Here is a 22,167-nt window from a genome sequence, read left to right as displayed (position 1 = left end):
ATATAACATTTGCCCCACCTTTAGAGCTAGAACTGCAGCCCCCACTTGGAAGCAACCCCTGTGAGCCTTCCCATTTCCTTCAGGTGAATCCTCAGACCCCACCTACCTCCCAACCTTGGCAGAGCTCACAGTCTATTCCAGAGCTGCAGAGAGTAATGGAGGGCTGACATTCTGACATTCTCTTGCAGACTACTTCTGCTCTATGACAGAAACAAGCCTCTGTGCCCAACCCATTCAAATCACCATCTCCACACGTGTGCACTAGTGTGGCAAGCTCAAGTTCACCTACAAGACTCAGCTCAGGCCAGTCTATGAGTCCTGAAACAGCCCTGTGCATATCTCTAATCCTTCCCAAACATTTCTCGTTCTCTGTTGTCAAGTCTGTCTCCACAGTCAGCCAGCTCCTCCAGGTCAAGAACTGTTTTTCCTCTCGATGGTCGCAAAACTGAGGCAGAGAGTCAGAAAAAAAAAGTGGGCGTGACACCTCCACTGAGTTTGAGTCCAGGGCAAGCTAGTGGCACAAGCCCTGTTTCCTGACCCAGACAGGAGGATGCTTGATAAGCAAGAATGACCTTGTCACATTCACCCTCCAGGAGGTGGGCACAGGAATTCACTATATTGAACACAAAGAAGAAAGTCTCCTTAAGAAGTTCTCAACCACAATACTAACACACACAGTCTAAAGATAAAATCAAATACTTCCTTTAAAATTTGAATTAAAAGGACATGTCAAATTAATGCTAATGTTAATGGTCAAGGAAAAACTCAGTAATTAGAATTCACACTATGGGTTCCGAATCCTGTCAAAGCATTCGAAATCTTAGCCTAAGCAAACCTACTATAGCATCTGAACACAAACTTCCATTATCTTTTTTTAAAAAAATTTTTTAAATTTTTTTGCCTGTCATTAAATTCTCAAACCAAAAATTGAAATTAAAAATATGAACCTTATACATGACACAAGCACAAAAATATCTTCCAAATAATATTCAAGTATGCAAGCATTTAACTGCACAAATTCAATTAATTTAACATTTACAAGCAAAGTTAAAGGCTAGGCAGTTCAACACATCAGCAGCCTCACTACCCACTACCTCTGGCTTGCTCTGTGAATATTGGCAAAACTGCACTGCCCTGTCCTAACGTGCCATCTGTTTATGTTCTGCTTGCCCATATCACCATTTTCTTTGGTTCTTGTTGGCAGCTATCGACGATCATAAGCTATCTTGTTTCATTCTCTGCTGCTTCAAATCAGCAAATGAAAGAGAAAATCCAAAAATAGAAACACAGTAATGGAAAGAAGGCAGCTATAATGGGGCCAATATAAACGAGGATCTCTTAAAATTGATTATTTAAAAACAATTATACCCATGCATATATATTATACATATATATCCACACACATTTTTATATTTCTTCCATCCCTGAAAAGACGTGTGTACTTTTTAAGGCACCACACATGTCTCCTGAGCAAGGTGAGTCACAAACTGACATAAAAGGAGCAGGTGACATGTTCGCAAAAACAAGGCAGAGCCAAACCGAGGGGTACAGCCCTTCTGGTTCCCAGTTCCTGCTCCTTCCACCATACTGCACTCCTCAGTGTGACTCCTGCCATTTGAGGCAGAGGCATGTCTTTATTACATGACTAATAATGGGTATTTTTTTCCCCTGAATTTCTCACAGAGGACTAATTGTTTCAGTGTGGAGCATCCAAGTTCAGGATTTGTAAACATTAATGTATTTGTTAAATGTGTCCTAGTTCCCTCCATGTTACAGGGAAAGCAATGGCTGATAATACAATGGGACAATTCTGACTTCATCCCTGATTTCCTCTTTACTTTCATGCCCAAATCTTGTATCATCTGTTTACCTCAGTTCCCTCACTGAGAGCCTAATCAAGCATGAAGCCAGTCCATCTTATCTCAGTTACCAAAACTATCCCGCAAATTCCAGAAGCCAGCTTCTACCTAAAGAGCATTCCATAAATGATTTTCAGTCATTTAACATTAAAATACCTAAGAAATCCACCTGAAAACAATGTTGGTACATATGCCTTTTCAAACTTGAGCTTATTATAAACATAGTAGGGCCAGGAGCAGATCTCAGGATTTGCCAATTTTTTTAGTTCCATGAATCAATTTCTTGTTTTCTTGCATTACAGGTTCCACATAATTTATCTCCAGTTCATTGAATAACAGTAAGATACTGCCATCTTATTGTGCCGACAGAATCACAAAGCATCCAAACTTGTGCTCTGTCTTCCAAGGAAAATCATCAGATGTTCTAAGAAAGGATGCTGATTAATGCCAAAGGACCTAAAGGTAGTGTATGCATCTCAAAAAGCTCCACTTTGGGACAGGTAGAATCAGTGAAAGTACCTAGAATGACTACTGATGTATTTTTACAGAAATTCAAATATAGATTAAAAACTGATCGAGTTAATCACTTAATCTTCTTCTAAGAGTTCCTTTATATCTTAAAGACAAGAAGTTATCAGAAGGGAAAAGTTAAAATATTTGAACTACCCCCAGAATATAATTAAATTCTGACCCCAAAGAATTCCCAGGACATTCCAAAGCATATCTCAATTCTATATCACACAACCAACTGGCCTAAAACCTACCCAACACTGCATTAATGCCAACAGGCTGAACTCATTAAATAGCAGAAATAAATCAGAGAGGAACCCATGACTCTAGCCACAAAAGTGGAAGCTGATTTATACAAGGTCCTCACTATTAGTCGTACTCAATGTCCTCTAGAGATCCAAATGCAGGATTAAGGAAAAATAAAGTCCACGGGCCAAAAACTTAATGTCCTAAAATGATAGGGGGTGTTCAGGTTTGATCCCAGTCCACAATTTCACTTCACTTTAGCCTTTCATCTAAAATTTCTCATGTCTCAGCAATACACTCCCCTCCAGGAAGCAAATGCAAAGAGCCCCCACAACCCGGGAAAGCACAAGTGCTGTCATTCTCCATAGTTTGTGTGTTCTGGAGTTGTCAGGTGGGGGTAGAAGAAGCACAAGTAGTCAATTCCTGGTCTATTAGCCCGGCCTTTTAGCAGGAGTCAGTGCATCGGTAAATAACACCCTACTTTCCCCTAGTGCCTCCCAGGCTCAGAAGGATCTAGCACTGGGGCTGTGGGAAGAGTGACAGCAGTGGGGAGATAAGTTGTGAGATGTCATGAGATGAGGAGGAAGTAACCCAGAGAGGAGGTGGCATGGTACAGGTTTGGGCATATAGGTGCACAATGCAGTCTCTGACTTTAAAAAATCAACCTGTTTTTAATGATATCCTGGGAAATTTTGGTATTCTTTCCTCAGACCACAACTAAATACCTAGCAATTCAAGATGTGATGAAAAACTGGGCACAAAGTAACAGAAAAAACAGAAAACAATGTCTTTGCATACAAACGTCTGTGACATGCTGACTGGGAAAAGCAGATATCTAAACCATATATATTCTTTTTATATTTTTAAAAATTACATTTTAACAGAGACATACCTACTTTCATACACCCAGGATAGGCACTGAGGATTCCATAAGAAGAGTCAACAAACCTCCTACCACAGTACCCTCTAAGTGGGTAGATATATATGGATTACCAAACAGTTTCTGCTATAAACACCTTAATGTTGCTCAGAAAACAGCACTTTTATAACTGGAGAAGTAAACAAAAACATAGACTGAAAGACAATATGCAAGGATAAGACTGAGAGCAGCTGGCTGCAAAGACAACTTTTATAGTAACAACCATGCTCCAATGGGGAAGAGGTAGGCCATCAGGACCAAACCCGCACTTGATGGTCCAGAAGTGGCTAATTTAAATCACTGTCATTTTTATTGCTTATGAGTGCTAGCTTATGATCCTATAAAACTCAAATCTTTTTTTGTGATTATTATCCCCAAATTCTTTTCTAAAACTATACTATTCATGCACTTGCAAATTTCTAATTTCTCTGAATTGTCAGGAGAATCTAAATTCTAGCTTTATTTCCCAGATACCTTTAGCATCACTCAGAAACTAAGTATGCTTTATATCAGCCATCAAAATGACTGAGGAAAAGGTAGACACTGTAGGCTCTAATCCTGATTTCTACATAAAGTCCAACTGGTTCACTCATTCTGTTACCAATTATCCATGGCTATTTTCATAGTTCAACAGCAAAGTCCAAAATATTTACCATCTGGCCCTCTACAGAAAGTCTGCCAACTCCTGGCCTATGTCAGAATCCAAGGTTTTACTCAACCAAAGATAAAGTGTGTAGTGTGTCTTCACGTGCTAGATAAGTGGGTACACTGCTGCTGCTTTTAAGAGTGTTTAAGAGTTTTTATTTAAAGAGTTAAATATCTGAAAAGGCAAATCTATAAAGATAGAAAGTAGACTAACAGATGTCCAGAGCTGGGGACAGAAACAGGAATTAACTGTTAATGAGTATGAGAGATCTTACTAGGTGACAACAATGTTCTAAAACTCATTTATGGTGTTGGTTTCACAACTCAGTAAACTTACTAAAAACCACTAAATTATACATTTAAAATGGCTCCATTTGCTATGAAAATTATACATCAATAAACTTTAAAAATTGGAAAAAAATTAACCATCTGTATAATTGTGCTTTTGTCATGTAAGACCTAAAGCTTAGGGCACAATTTGCAATAAATCGCTAAAAAATCATCTCAAACATTTGTCCAAAACTTTAACCTCTGATAGGCAATAACTCATTTGTGGCTAGAGGGACAAGAATCACCAACAGGTACAGCTGGGCTATAAACTATGAAAGCAGGATGGGGTTGACACGGTGTCCTGCCTACCCGCCCACGTCTTGAGTGCCACCATGTGACCCCAAGTTCTCTATTCCCAGTACTTCAAGGCTACAAAATACACATTCTGGGCCTAGTTTAACCGAATAATGCTTTTCTCCTTAGTAATTACATAGGTATTGAAAGTCACATGAGGACATAGCCATTTACTTTTTTTGAGTTAAGAATACTGTGACGATCTTTTTTTAGAATAAGAGCTCCTATACCCTCACAACTGAAAAAGGCCTTGTTTCCACCTGGTCTTCTTTTCTATACAATCAATCACACATTCTCACACGGGAAGACAAACATATCTTAAAAGCACATTCTAAATATTCTCTATTATGTTAGCAGTTAAAAATATTCCATTGCAATCAAATTTTCTCTTAGTTTGCTGACTGACATAAATGTTTCAATCCAGAAAATAAGATAATTATCATTCAAGGTAAATATTCCACTTTTGTATCAAACAACTTCCAACTTAAGACTGAAGCAGGACCCTCAGAGCACCTACTTTCCTATCAACATTTCCTCAACACTCTAAAAGGAATTTATAGCTAAGTTAAAGTACTAATTAGCACAACCAATTAGTAAAAGTTCTCTCCCTTTACAGAAAAACACTATTACAAGCCAAAATGCCTTTCCTATGAATAGTAACTGTCTACTACTAAGATATCACCTAGGCCAAAGTGTTACTAACCAGCTTACTAACATGAGTACTACATATTTCAAAAAGTATGGGTAACAGAAAGGAGGCAAAAGAGATATTATTTAAACAAAAGCACAAAATGTCCTTTCACAAACAAGAACATAAATGGGAAAACATAAAACAGCCCAAAGTAGTGAGAAGATACAAACTCAGCACTATATGTGCTGGAGATACACAGACTTGTGCCTGTCCATATGGTATTTACCTGTCAAAGGGGGAAGGGGGCGCGGCTGTAGTAGGAGTACAGAACATGCAACTGAACACAGCACAGCTGAGTGACCAAAAGTGGGACTCTGGAGCCAGCCTGCCCAGGGTCCAATGCCAGAGTTGCCACTCCTCACCTATGTGACCTAAGTACATGGCCCAGTCTCTCTGTGCCTCAACTTACTCACCTCTACAACACGAATAATAGTACATATGCCTCAGGGTACTAAAATTAAGCAAAAATCTTGTAAAGCACACAGAATAGCACCTGGCAAATAGTACATGTTTTATGACGTATAGTCTTTATAGTCTTCAATAATGACTATAAATGAGATACTTAACTCATAAGGGGAAGGTACTTCATGAAGGGCTTGGAGGCAGACCACCACAGCAGATGTGAAAGACTCTGCTATGATCATAAGAGATGTGAAGGGCTGCTCTCAGTCACTGAAAATGGAAACCCCTGCCTAGGGATCAGAAATCATGACTTCTGCAGGTCTGCCTGCCAACAGATAAGGAAAGGAACAGATAAAAAGAATGGCTGTGAGGTCAACATTAAGTCCAGCATCAAGCCCCCAATCTATAGGGTAAGAACCTTGACTTGCAGGTGCAACTGCTGTGGAAGAAGAGTTTGGTGATTCCTCAAAAAGTTAACTATAGAGCTGTCCTATGATCCAGCAATCCTACTCTTAAGTATATACTCAAAAGGTGTTCAAACAAAACCTTGTACACACATACACATAGCAGGCACTATTCACAACAGCCAAAAAGTGGAAGCAGCCCACATGTCCATCACAGATGAATGGATAAACAAAATGTGTTATAGTCATACAACAGAATATTTTTCAAACATAAAAAGGAATGAAGTTCTAATACTGCTACAACATAGATGAGCCCTAGAAACATCCTGCTAAATTAAAGAAGCCAGATGCAAAAAAAAAAAAAAAATCTTAAATGAAATGTTCAGAATAGGCAAATCCACAGAGAACCAAAGTAGATTCGTGGTTGTTGAGGAACTCTGGGGGAGAGAGAAGAGCAGAGCACAAGGGGTGCCTGTTTAATGGATACGGAGTTTCCTTTTGTGGTAATAAATATGTTCTGGAAATAGACAGTGGTAATGGTTACACAACACTGTGAATGTACTAGAAAGGCCAAAGAACTGTACACTTTAAAATGGTAAACTTTTTGTGTGAATTTTACCTCAATTAAAAAAAAATTGGGGGGTGGCTCCATAGTGTAGTGATTAGCACATCTGCTTTACACGCAGAAGGTCTTGGGTTCGTGCCCCAGGTGGAGACATGGACCATACCCAGGATGTGCCAAGTCCCCTGGGTGCACCAGGCTCCAGGTGTACATTCAAGTGTGTGAGAGGAGACGTCGAGTCTTCAGAGATCCTGTTCTTAAAGGGAAACAGCAACATCCATAGGTCAGGGGTGAGAGAGGGGTGGGGGGGGTGGAATTCAAGAGGGAAAAATAAAATTCTGCTGTGGGAATGATGTAATAAGACTCAAGAGTGTGATTCCATTTATATGAAATTCTAAAAGAGGCAAAACTACTCTACGACAAAAAGTAAATCGGTGGTTGCTTGGGGTGGGGCTGGGAGTCAAATGTTTAAAGGGAACTTTTTAGAGTGATGAAAATATTCTATATCGAACTTCACTACTGGTTATATGTGATAATAAAACTGTCAAAATTCATCTAACTATAGATTTTAGAATGGATACTTTTGTCATCTAAAGTATACCTATATAAATGTCACTGAAATAATCACAGGTGTATATTTTTAATTATAAGAAACACAAAAACATTGAGCTGGAAGGACCATGAGAAATGATACACAACAGTTAAAAATCAGATCAAGTTAAAGGCTGGACGCTCAGCCTAACAATGAATTACTCCCAAAGAAAGACACCCTCTAGCCCCATGCCCACCAGAGCCTTAGAGACCCTCCCTCCTTGGAACAAAAGCCCATTAGCACAGTCACCTTCTGTTCTCAGAGTGACACCACTGCTGAGGGGTGGTCAAGGGAAGACAGCGATGCTAAAGAAAGTTTTCTGAAATGACTTAATTTTAAAGTTTAATCAAAATAAAATTCTATAAATTTTTTTCTTCAAAATATACATTCCTGCTCTTTATTACTTTAGCACATATTTTTTATATAGCTTAGATATGTGAGTATCATTTTTTTAGGAAGCACACATTGTACATTAACAAAATTTTTTGCAGTGCTTTTATTTTACAGTTCTACTGGAAGGCTAACATTACACTGGCACGTTCAGACATCTTCCATTAATCATCTCCAAAGCTGCTGGCTACAAAGAAGCTGCTTCATTCAACAGCATTTCTTTAAACAAAATCCAAATTTGTCGTACCTGAGGTAGCAAAACTTGGTTTAAATACCCAAAAAGGGAAATAAGTCTACAATGTATATTCCATATCCTAAAAATTCCTCAAATCCATCCAATACCATGGTTGCCACACCAGCCCTTACTCATTTTCATCAATTACTGCCTCTAGACATTCTCTAATCCATCGGTGCACTAAGAAGGATCTGTGATATCAAAACCATTGTCACAATATACTAAGAAATTATTTGTCCTTTTCAGTCTACATCTGCAAGGAGAGTAAAAGTGCTGGCATCTCAGCACTTCTTAACACTAAGTACCATATTCTTCATTGCCACGCAATCGCAATTTTAAAATGCCCAAGTCACTTAAGACTGTTCTGGATCAATCAGTAAACATGTTATTAAATTTTGACTCTGGAATACATATTGTCTTTATACTCTGTGAAGGAACCAAAGAGAGCATATAAAGCACACAGCTGTTGAAGACCAACGTACAACGGTTCTCAGAACAAAAAGCACTTGTTCAACTGCAATTTTATAAAAAACTCAATATTATTTAAACAAATGACTGGCAATATTATTTAAACAAATGACTGGCAACCAAATGCCTGGTAAACAACTATCCATATTTGTTGTCAATTATAAAATCTGAAATTTCAAGCAAAAAATAAAAAATTTTGTAAAATTTCTATCCCAGCTTCCACTTTAACCAAGATAGAGTAAAAAGGAATAATGGATTCATTATCCCTCTTAAACCTGGACATAAAGTAGGAAACAATGGTTTACAAGACACAAGACATAAAGCAATGAGGAAAATGATCCCTGAGAGTTGAAAACTAGATGAAGTAAAGCTCTACAAATGTTACAATTTACTGACTAGAGAAACTTTCCAGGCTGCAGCGTGGGTAGGGGAAACCCAGGAGTGGCTGCAGATTTGAGAGGATCAAGCAGGCTAAAGTAACTAGTTTGCAGGGCAAGCACAAAAAGAGCACTGCACAAGGAGAGAACTCCAAAGATCTGTCAAATTTGCCCTGGACTAAATGCTGCTCTGGTGCCATTTAACAAAACTTGAAATAAAGAGCTGAAAGACTCAAAGTAAAGTGTTTTAAAGTAGCTTAACTGCATCTAAGAACAAAGCCTAAGGATATTTATAGTAATACAAAAATATCCAGCAACAAACAAGGTGAAATTAACAATGTCTGGCATGCAATCAAAAATAATTTGACATACAAAGCAGCAGGAAAATGTGAGCAACAATGAAAAAAGTCAATCAACCAACCAGAAATGACACAGATGAAACAATTAATAGATAAGGACATTAAAGCATTCTATTTATTCAAACTAGACACATGGAAGATGTGAAAAAGAACACCCCCACCACCAAAAAAAAAAAATTCTTGAAATTAAAACTATAATGAGGTAAAAATTTTGAGACAAAATGTCTAACATATTAGACATTATAGAAGAAAGGGGTAGTGAGCTTGATGACAGAGAAATAGAAATTATCCAAAATAAGACACAAGAGAAAAAAAGACAAAAAAAAAAAAAGAACAGAGCATCATTGTGCTGTGTGACAATTTTAAGCAACCTCATATAAATGTAAGTGGTGTCTACAAAAGAGAAATGGAAGGCCTAGAAAAATTATTTGAAAAAATACTGGCCAAAACTTTTCAAATATAATTAAAAACTACAAACCCAGAGATCAACAAAGCTCAACAAACCCCAAGCACAAGAAACATCACTAAAACTATACTAAGCTACATCACAAATCAAATAGCTTGAACATCTTTTAAAAGGACACATTACTTACAGAGGTATAAGGACAAGGGTGACAGTAGATCTCTGGTTGGAAACAATTCAAGTCAGAACCCAGTAGAGCAACAAGACTAAAGAAAAAATGATTAGCCTGGAATTCTTTACCCAGCAGAAATACTTTTCAAAAACAAAGGCAAAACAGACACACTTTGAGACAGATAAAAGCTGAAAGAATCCATCAACAGCAGTCCACTATAAGAAATACTAAAGTAAGTCCATCAGAAAGGAAACAGGTTGAAATCTAGATCTACACAAAGGAATAAAGAACACTAAAAATAAAACAATGCATTATTGATGTTTTATCCCTAAAATTTATAAAACTACTAATACCATAATTTAGGTTACCTAAATTCTTCAAGTCTAAATAAAAAACAATAGCTTATTATTTAAACCTATTTGGAAAAAAAATTGACCACTTAAAAAATGATAATGTATTATGCATTTCATAACATGTAAAAGATGTTTCAAAATAATAATACAAAACCCTGGAGGGGAGAAATGGAAGTATACTACTGTAAGGTTCTTAAACTATATGGGACAAGATACAATATCATTTGAAGAAGGCTAAGATAAATTAAAGCTATAACCGTATACCCTAAAGCAATCACTACAGGGAGTAAAAAGGTGGCACACAACGCAGCAGATGCTCACCCTATTTATCTTTTCAGAAGAAAAGACATTTCCTACAGACACACTGCTATAAATACTGTTTATATTTTATACCACTAAGTCTTCCTTCTGTGACCTCACCAGAAAAATCTTTATAGCAGCTTAGCTCGTGAAAAATGTACTCCAAATTCTGAAGTCAATTAATTTTCAGAAGAAAGGCTGTTTAAAATTTGGGAGCTCTGTAGTAACTATATTACTACAAATTCAAGAGGCATAAAAGCCACATTTTGAGAAAACTTTTAAACCATGAAATGATACTTAGATTTCATAGGCTGGGCACTAAATCATATTAGGAAACAAGGTTCATAGAAGCACCATGGTACATTATTCCCCAAACACTAACAATGAGACTCTTTTTAAGAGATTATATATGAAACTTCATCAAATACTTCAATTTGCAATTTTCATTTAAATACCTTGAAATCTTTTTTTTTAATTACAAAAATAGAAACTTACAAGAAACTTATCATATTTACAATATTACCAATTCAAAAGCTCTTTAATTTTTGGCATAGTCTCTTTAACCAAAAAACTTTTTAATTAAAATGTTTTTAATGCAATTAAGAGTCTAACATTTATCCACCCAGATGCTATTAATCTTCTTGTGATTACACCTTCACAACCAAGTAGACCTCCTGTCATGGGATACTTATAGCCAATTTAAAAGTCAAGTCAGTCATAAAGACATACAGACCAATGGTATAGCATAGAAAGCCCAGAAATACTCTTGCATACATGATCAAATGATTTTTGACAAGAATGACAAGACTATTCAATGGGGAAAGGATACTCTTCAACAAATGGTGATAGGAAAACTGGGTATACACATGTAAAGCAATGAAGTTGGATCCTTACCTAACACTATATAAAATATTAATTTGTCTACGGCCATGACACCCTGAACGTCCCCGATCTCATCTGATCTCAGAAGCTAAGTAGGCCTGGTTAGTACTTGGATGGGAGACCGCCTAGTAATACCAGGTGCTGTAGGTGTTAAAAAAATTTTTTTAACTTAAAATTGTTCAAAGACCTAAATATAAAAGCTAAAGCTACAAAACTCTTAGAAGAAAACATAGAAGAAAAGCTTTATGACACTGTATTTCGCAATGCTTTCTTGAATTAAGACATCAAAAGCACAGGCAACAAAAGAACTAATTAATAGCTAAGGTGGGCTTCATCAAAAGTCATAACTTTTATACATCAAGGGACATTATCAACAGAATGAAAAGTTAACCCACAGAATGGGAGAAAATCATTTATCTGATAGAGAACTGATATCCGGAATATATAAAGAATTATATCTGAACAAAAAAAAAATCCAAACGACCTGATTTTAAAATGGACCAAGGACTTGAACAGGTATTTGTCCAAAGAAGATAAACAAGTGGCCAATAAATACATGCTTAACATCAGTAATCATTAGGAAAATGCAAATTGAAAGAAGATACCATTTCACACTCATTAGGCTGGCTATTATCAATCAATCAATAACAAGTGTTGGCAAGGATGTGGAGAAATTGGATCCTTATGCTTTGCTGGTAGGAATGTAAAACAGTACAGTTGCTGTTGCAATCAGTATAGCAGTTCCTCAAAAAATTAAAGAGAATTTTACCATTTGATCCAGCAATTCTATTTCTTTATATATAAACAATAGTAAAAGGAGGGACTCAAACATGTATTTGTACATTCATGTTCATAGCAGCATTATTCACAATACCCAAAAGGTAGAAACAACCTAAGTTCCATTAATATAGATGAATGGATAACGTGTGGTGTATATATATACACAGTGGAATAGTCAGCCTTAAAGCACATGCTTCAACGTAAATGAACCTTAAAGAAATTATGCTAAGTAATATAAGCCAGACAGAAAAGGACAACTACTATATGATTCCACTTATAAGAGTTACTAGAACAGTCAAATTCATAGAAACAGAAAATAGTGGCTGCCAGGGGCTAAGGAGGGCAACAGGAGAATGTAGAGTTAGGAAGTAAAAGTGCAGTTAGAATTTAATGAGACAGTTTCAGTCGGAGAAGATGAAAAAGTTCTGGAGACTTACGGTAGTGATAGTAGCATAAAAATATAATTAAAATGCCATAGAACTGTACACTTAAAAGATGGCTAAAGTGGTATATTTTGTTATGTATATTTTACTACAATGAAAAGAAAGCTTGAGTAGGTGATAATCCAGTTTTAATATAGTTTTACTAAATAGGGAAAAATTCATAGAACCATTAACTAAACTGTACCATCCTATTTTGATTGCCTCAATTCTCCAAATCTTTTCACCTAATCTAGGAAAATATGGATAAATGCTTCCTCAAACACTAATTATTATGGTCATTTCCAATAAAATGGTTTAAAAACTAAGGTTCTTCTAAAAACTAGTAGTTTTACTAACTAGTAACTCAGTAAATCATCATCTTCTCCCTCCTCTTCCACACATTTGGGAAGTACTGCATAGTATAAACTGCAAAACCTCCATCTCAGCATCTTTTTAATAAATTATATACTTCCATTTGTCAAAAGCTTCATTTTACAAGCAGCCTAATTAGCACTAGGCTCACTCATCATAAATACTTCATTTCTGTGTTATTCCACAGCAGTGTTTAGCTCTCATTTAATTCAAAATTAATTCCTTAAGTTAACATACATGCACTTATGACTGTTATTCAGTTTAATACCCCTACAACTTTCTACTTAAGGAAAAAAATCTTTTCTTCTGTATAAGTCAAAACACATATGGGTTAAAGTCCTTCCTGTCCAGAGTACAATTATGTTTACAAAAATGTCATACTATTAGATCGAAGTAGTGGAATCTGTTTAGTCTAAAATTTCTTAAAGTGAAAATGTTTTGGAAAGAATAAATCCATTACAACACTGGAAAACAGAATGATATACTGGTAGCTGACCAGATCAGAAGGACAAATAATTGAAGTCTAAAAAAACCAATCAAACTATATAGAGAAAGGAGCAAAGTCAAGATGGCTGCAGACTTAAAAGAACACTTCAAGACAAAAATCAACTGGGGCTAGAAGGCCAAATCTGGTCTACTGCCATCTTTTATACAGTCTACAATCTAAGAATAGTTTTACATTTTTTCCTAATCAAAAAAGAATATTTTGTAACAAGTAAAAATTACGTGAAATTTAAATTTCGGTGTCGATAAATAAAGTTTTATTGGAACACAGCCACGCTCATTTCTTTATGTATGGTCTATGGTTCCCTTTGTGGAACAACAGCAAAGTTAAGTATGTGGAACAGAGAACCTGTGGCCCACAAAGTCTAAAATATTTACTAACTAGCCCCTAACAAACAGCTTTTGAGAGATGAATTTAAAAAGATAAGCCCGTATACTTAAAGAGCTACTAAATACTAAGCTGTATAAAAAAGTCAAACCCAACCCTTAACAATTAGTGGTGAAATTTCAGAATCCCACAGATAGGACAGAAAATCCTACAAGTTTCCATCAAATCCTAAAATCCTAAAAGATCACGAATCAGACTGGCACCAGATTTTTCTCATCTCAAGAAGCCATATGACACAAAAGTCAAACTTAATGTAAAGGACAACAGAGTGTGTCCTCTGCTCAGCCCTACTTCTCACCCACATTCATCAGTGGACAGTTCCCACAGAAAACAGCTGCACCAGCAGGTGGGTGATCCCAGCTCCTCCTCCACTACACCACCAAAGAAAAATCCCTCTGCTGAGTATCCAGCAACAACTATGTGATTCTTGTTTACTCCAAAGACATCGCATCTACAGAAGGAAGACTACTCAACTACACAGTCACCAATCACATTTTCAGAAATGTCAGGATGCTGATGACACAAGAAGAATGAAGTTATATAGGCATAAACTCAACACTGTGCCTAAAAAAGGTGCTAGCAGAACTCGCTCCACTGGTCATGGAGCAGTTATGTCACATTAGTATACGAAGAATACATTCATGTTCCTTTCTGTAACCAGCCCAGTTCTGCTGACAGATCATTTCTCTGAAAAAGAAATAATTCCCTCATTTATCTAAAATCTGAAAGCCTTAGTTTCCTTGCTAAACCTCAATATGGTCATTTGTGAAATAGAAATCATACTGCTGGCCACATAAGATCATTAGGGGGATGCAGAGCACTTGGACAGTGCCTGGCACACAAACAATTTAAGTACTTGACAAACATTAGCATTATTGTTGGCTAAAATCTAAATAAATTTTGGGAGAAAAAGCACACTACCTCCTGAACAAGTCCCTCAACTAACATTCTGAAACCAATAAATTCAGCCTCAAAAAGCAGGTATCAGGCCCTTGAGCCCATGAGCCACTCTTCTCTTGCTCAGGCCTGCTTCCACGTCTAGAAGTGTACTGTTGCTTTACTTCCCCTTCTAATAAAGCTATTATTTTCTGTTAAAAAAAAAAAAAAAAGCAGGTACCAGATTAGAGGTAACAGTGCCCGCACACACACAGGGCCACAAATACTGCTTGCTCCCACTAACCTGTATGTATGCAACCCACCATGCATACATGCATATATGCACACATACATATATATATGTGTACATAAATAGATACATCAACAATCAAGGCATTGTAGGATAATACTGTGTTTATAAAAATCAGATATAACAACTGAGCTACTCTCTACCCATGTTCTTTAACAATTTTCAACACTGTAATCAGGAAACTTGACAAGCAAGATTTGCTAATTTAGTGACTGTTAACCTGAAAATGAAAAACAAGACAGAGAACTAAACATTTGTTAGGATAATTACAGCAAAAATGAGAGGATTTGGGTGTAAGCTATTAAGATGGCCATGCCTGCCCCTCAGTAGACTGTGAGCAAGGCACAAATTCTTGCCCTCCTTTATCCACGCCTGCAATATGGGAGTAAGCCCATCATGAGCCACAGTGGTAGAATCTCACATCCCTTAATTCTGGGCTGGTTTTAAGACTTGCTTTGCTGGGCAGAATGAGGCAGGAGTGAAGCTGAGAGCTCCCAGTCTCTAGACATCACAGGGCTGCTGCTTTTGTTCTTCCACAAACACAGCAGTCAGCCCACCTGCTGGATGATGAGAGACCCACAGCCCAATTACCCCATCAACCAGCCACAAAGACAGCCAAGCAACAAATAGAACCAAGTGGGTTTTAACTTCAGAATACAAAACTTGTTTAACATTCAAAAACAATCAATGTAATTCACAGTATTTACAAACTTAAAAAGCAGTATAATTAACTCAATAGATGCAAAGTTTTTGATAAAATCCAAGGTCTAGACCTGATAAAAACTCAGCAACCTGGAATCTAAGGGAACTTCCTCAATCCATGCATCTATGAAAGTGCATCTGTGAAAACCCTACAGCTAAAATCATAGTTAATGGTGAAAAAGTGAATGCTTCCCCCTATGGTCAGAAATAGGCCTCAGACGAACTTCTACTCTCACTACTTGTTGTCGACATTGAAGGTTTTTAGTCAGGGAAATCAGATCAAAAGAAAAGAAATAAAAGTTACCCAGGTTAGAAAGAAAAAAGTAAAACTGACTTCATTTGTGGATAATATCATCTACATAAAAAATCCAATGGAATCTATGAAAAAGTAACCAGAGTAAATGAGTTTAGTATGACTGTAGGATGCAAGATCAATTTTTTTAAATTGACATCTATACTAGTACAAAAATAGTCAATTTTTTTAAATACTATTTACGACAGCATTAAAAATGAAATACTTTAGGGATAAAGGCAACAAAAGATATGCAAGATTCCTACACTGAAACCTGAAGCACTGCTGGAGACTGCAGTACACAGAAAGTCAACAGAAAAGTATACCATGTTCATGGGCCAGAGGACTCAACATTACAATGTCAATTCTCTCCAATTCAATCACTCAGCCAACACAATCCAAATCAAAATCCCAGCAGATTTTTTCGTACAATTTGACCTACTGACCCTAAAATTCATATGCAAATGAGAAAGATTTAAAATAACCAAAACAACTTTGAAAAACAAAAAACAAGTTTTAAGGACTAACACCACCAGACGTCAAGACTTATAAAGCTACAGTGAGTAATCACGCGGTGTGCTATGACCTAAGGACAGATAAAGGGATCAATGAGACAGAAGTGTGTCCAGAAACAGACCTACCAGACGACTGATTTTTGACAAAGATATAAAAACAATGAGAAAGGATTCCATTTATATAAAATTCTAGAATATGCAAGGTACTCTTACAGTAAAAGAAAGTATACCAGGGCAAGGGAGGGCAGGGTGGAAAGGAAGGATTATGAAGGGGTCGGGTCCTAAGTCACTTTGAGGGGTGATAGATATATTCATTATCTTAACTGAGGTATATACATATAATAAAATTATCAAATTGTAACACTTTAACAAGTCCAGTTTATTGTATGCTAATAATACCTGAATAAAGGTAGTTTAAAAAAAAAAAAAAAGTTACCAGGCATCAAGTATCAGTGTTGGCTAAGCAAAACAGGAGGGAAAAATAAATTATTGTTTAGAAATTATGTGCTAGTCACTGTGCTAGTTGCTTTAATAGTCATTAGCTCATTTCTTTGGGGGGGGGGGAAGACCTGAGAGGCTGATATAATTCTAATGAGAAAAACAAAAAAGAGAAATTAATTTTACCCATGGTCATGGTTCAAAACCTTGCCTACAATCCCTGGCCTATATAAAAAGGTCTGAGGTGGGATATGCCGCATGGCACGCACGAAGCAAAGTAAAAACGTGCACGTCAATTGAAGTGAAGGTCGGTACAAATGAGTCTGAGGAGAGGATGTATAAGTGCCCAAGTTGAGGACGGGAAGCCATGGACATCATGTGTCCAGACTAAACTTGGGCAGGAAAATTGGTTAATCTGATAGATTTAGGAGAAGAAAATATCAGCCCCCAAAGACACCTCAGGAAAGCAATCCCTTCCCTTCTATATCCTAAAGTTAAAAGCACTATTGAGCCCCAAACTACATACTATTTGGAAATTCTAACAATATCCATATCATAGCCTTTAAGCAGCTGAACACGAAACTTAAAAGATGGCTAGCATGAATCCCTGCATCATGACCTCAAACCCCACAAAAACATAAATCTCAAACGTGATTAAAGCAAGTTAAGGAAAACTCTGAAATTAGTTTCACAAGACAGCAAGAACTCATCAAGCTGTCCAAAAGGAAGTGATTCTCTATTAAGAGGCTGCTCTGAGCAAAAGCTTCAGGTCAGGAATGAAGCCACCAAGGAGATGTTTGTCCAACTGCCTATCCAAATCAGGCCCTCAATTCACATGTAACACCACATAGAAAAGAAGTAAAGAAAAATATTTATTTAGCCATGTATTTTAAGTACTTAACTCTCTAACTATCAGGTCCTGTCAGGCGAATGCAGCCTTGCCATGCTACAATGCTCATTTTACCTTGATTTTTTTAAAAACTATATTCACTCTCTGCCAAGGGTACCTGAGTAGTAAACCTAATATCATTAATACTATTTCCCACCACCAGGTATAAATCATCACTCATACTGACAGACAAATCTCTATAAAACAAGAGGCCAAGTGCCCAGGTAAAGGCCTCCTCCAGTTCTGGCATCCAGGCAACTTCTCATACAGGTACTCCCAGTCGAGCAGGAAAAAGCATTGGGATCCGGGACAGAAACATAACACTCAGGGTTCTAAATCAAAGAGGTTTACCATCCTTTTTCTGAGGCTGAAGCTGCTGTAGATATGGTATTAAAGCTGCTGAGTGAACATTCCCAGGAACAGAAGCAACAGCTAAGAATAAGAAGTGGGCCAGGAGAATAGGAGACAATCAAGGACATGAGCTTGCTTCTCCATGTTCCAAATCCATGCACTCACTACCTATGCTTTTATTTTTGCACAAAAATGGGAAGAGGTTACCAATATCTCTAAGTTAGGTGCAATATTTAGGAGATCTGAACAATAAAAGAAATCATTTCAGATTCACACAATAAATCCAACAATGAAGTAAGCAGACTTACTGACACTCGAAGCAAATGAAAAGCCACGTGGGTCAAGGCAGCCATAGATGATGGACATAATAACTAGAGTGACCAGGAGTCACAAACATGCTGCATCGCTCTCCATTCTATTTTAAAAGTTGATGTGTGGTGACAGTTTTATTAGGTATCGCCATAAGTGTGCCAAGCCCTGTGTTTGGTGCTTGCAGATAAAATGAGTTTCATTTAGTGGGAAGACACCTAAGTAAAGGATGATTATAACACAGAACAATAAATCACTACAAGAGAGGCAAGACAAAAGCTGAGAATCTAGTCAAATGGGGGCAGAAGCCACATGCAACAAAAGAGCTAAGCCATGAGATCAAGAGGACTCGTTGGGAAGCTGAGGCCTGAAGGATGAGTAGGCATCACCAGAGGAAAGTGGAGAGCAGGGAATTCCAAGCAGAAAGCATACATACCATATAAGAGCTAGAAGATGGTAATTTCTTCTAAAAAAGGAAATAACAGAATCAAAACTTCATTTTAAAAGATCACTTTGGTATTTGTATGGAAGTGTAAGAGACCAGTTAGGGTGCTGCTGCAGTAATTAAAAGGAAAAGAAAGAGGACCAGCTAGCTATAAGGTAGTGACAATGGGGACAGACATAAGTGGACAAACTAGTAGAAGAAGTTTAAGAGGCAGGATAAACAGTGGTAAATGCTGTCTAAAAGGCTTCAGAGAATGCTCCTCACCAAAAGTCCAAGGCACTCTACACAGCCCAGGCTGGGGGAGCAGAAGGTCTGAGAGGCTACAACAAACTGACAATCCTACACTTTCTCCCAAAAGAACAAATCTGCTGCCTGGAAAACGGAGAAGAAGCAGTTCAGTTCACTTGGCTCAGAGACTAGCACTCCACAAGCCCTGCCTAACTGGCTCATCAACCACACCCACTATCTTATCTATCTTTACCACAAATCTAGGAGGCAGGCAGGATAGCTGAGAACAGGAGGCATGGAGTAAACACCATAAGGTGGCAGGATAAAGGTACTATCAAACCAAGCACTCTTTCCACGCAACCTGTGGATCAGTCTTGGTTCTACTCCTACCTGTGGCCAGTAGGCCCACAGTGCAATGACAGGTGGTGGGAGAGAGAAATGCCACCCAGACATAGTACATCAGAATGCAAGGGATGAGAGTTCTGAGCGCCCCATTCCAATGGACATCCCAGATGGTAGACAGACCCTGGGTGATCCTAGTGACCTGCCTTCAAGTGTCCATGCCTTCATGTAACCTCTTCCCATGGAATGCAAGACCTATGACTTGCTTCTAACCAATGGAATATGGCAAAGAGGATGGGATGTTTCTTGCTTGATTAGGTGGCATTACATGGTAAAGTTGGTGTGGTGACAGTCCCATGATTACATTATGTTATGTGAGACCTAGTCTTAGTAGACTGGAGGACAAGACTCACATTGCTGGCTTGTGAGAGGACCATGACAAGAAACTGCAGGAGGTCTCTAGGAGCCAAGAGCAGTCTCTAAGTGACAGCCAGCGTGCAAACAATGACTTTAAAACCACAAGGAGGTAAATTCTGCCAATAACCTGAGAGAGCTTGGAGGCAGACCACTCCCTATTCCAGCCTCTGCTGAGACCAGTTCCATCAGACACCTGGACCATAACCAAGTGAGGCACCGAGCAGAGGACACAGCTAAGTCGTGCCCAGACTCCTGACCCACAGAAACTTCTCATAATAAACATGTGTTTGTTTTAAACTGCCACATTTGTGGACATTTGTTATGCAGCAGTACACACACATCCCTTCTGCACTCTTCCATGCCACCTCCTTACATGGACAAATAATAGCTGGATACATGCTGCCGAAAAGAGAGCACAGGCCTCTCAGACACAAAGTTCAGAATTTTAAGTTCTTTACAAGCTATTACTCAGATTATTTACCAGGCTGTGACTAAGTTCTTCATAACTGACCTTGTAGCTTCCAACAATTACTATACTACAAGTTTTTTATAATTTAAAAGAATGCTGTTTTCCAGGTTGAAGTCTGCCAACTCCAACCCCGGAATAATGAATAAACTAAAATTCACTGATTCATAGTTCACAAAAAATCTAACTTAAATCTTCCAGGGTGGTCATGCTGGTAGGTCGAGCACGGAAGTGACTGGGTTTCATTTTCAACTCTCTTCTCTCTTCAAAAGCGTACAGAACCACCCCTGCTACCCTCTCTCTTTCTGCCCTCCTGGTAAAGTGCGATGAGGACCTCATTTAAGGGGCTGGATGTAGGAACTTTCACAATTCAGAACAAATTCTAACATTCCTTGTTCAAGCAGTAATTTTTCAACAGATCCTCCTGATTGCTTCCTGGGAGATGATCCTACAGGACAGGCAGAGGGGGCTAGAGAAGTCTTCTACTACCAGTGGGGTTGCACAGAGACCCACAAGCAGGAAGGAAATCCATGACCACTCAGCCCAAGAACAAAAGCCCAGTACACTTCATCTGAGGGAAAGAAAATCACACCATTCTAATCATCCAGATCCTGATGCTCCTGTGACCAAAAGGGATGAGAAAAGAAGACAATTCAGGGCCCACTCCTCAAAGCCGGGCTGCAAGGATGAGAGCTACAGCTGATTAACAGTGAGCCCCATTATAAAAGCTGGGTAACCTGGCACTTGATTAGCACTCACTACCACAGTGGACTGTTTCTATAGCAACCAGAAAGGAAATATAAAGCAACCAGTTTCACATGAAAATTGTGCTCTATTATAATGAAATACTGCAGTCAGGAAAAGCATTTTGATAAAGAACTAGGAAGATGACATCAATAACATTAATGCTAATTATTTATTCGCCATTTGTATAAAACAATTTTTCTTTAAATTCTAAAATAATTTTAGATTGTTCACATCAAAAGTCAGAAAGCCATTTTATGAGCACTAATATCAATAAAGTACGTTGGGTCCTCTGTTTTTAAACTAAGAGACAGTAGCAAAAGATAGAACAGTAAGTCAGCAAGTACAAAAAATTAAAATTAATCAAAGTTCTGACCTCTGCTCTAATATCTGAATCCAGCAAGAAATGTCCTCAGAAGTCTGAAGAGAGAAGATAAGGAACACAAAACAGCTGAGCAAAACAATGAAGAAAAGATAGAAATATGCAAATTCTAGGACCAAAATAATCTTAGCCAATGCCTTCTCTCATCAAAATACCAAATTCAGGCACATCAACCCACTCTCAAAAAAACGGAGTCAAATTCAAAAGACCTTGTCTTCAAAGTCCCTAAAGCTAATTCTTATTTGTCGCAAACCTTAATAACCTACCACGATCAGAAGTCATGCTGCCCTTAAGAGGCAGAGTCAGAACTCTAATTGGAAGAATGTTAATATTTCATTTTGTCCTCTGTTCTTAGGCTGTTTACAGAACAGTAAAGTGATTTGCTTTGTAACAATAAAACTACTATTTATATGTCAACAAGAGGAAGAAATACAAACCAAAACCTGGCCAAACCAGGAAAGGTGTCTGGACTCTTGATGGCCCATACCTGCCTGGGCAAGTGGGCAGGTCTTGACTCAGCCAGGCGTGGCCCTCCAAAGAGCAGCTACAGACGCTGAGACCTCAAGCCCCAGGGACTGGGCTGCCCAAAAAGACTTTTCTCC

General features: G+C 37.9%; 1 protein-coding gene across 9 annotated transcripts in view; it reads right to left on the bottom strand.

The window, feature by feature from the left end:
* ANKRD11 (ankyrin repeat domain 11) overlaps positions 1-22,167 on the bottom strand; it is a 199,414-nt gene that overhangs the window by 157,860 nt on the left and 19,387 nt on the right. The window lies entirely within an intron of this gene.

Source organism: Pteropus vampyrus, unplaced genomic scaffold, assembly GCF_000151845.1.
Source record: "Pteropus vampyrus isolate Shadow unplaced genomic scaffold, Pvam_2.0 Scaffold196, whole genome shotgun sequence".
NCBI lineage: Eukaryota > Metazoa > Chordata > Mammalia > Chiroptera > Pteropodidae > Pteropus > Pteropus vampyrus.
The sequence above is the reverse complement of the archived record's forward strand: the minus strand, read 5'-3'. Positions and strand labels throughout refer to the sequence as shown.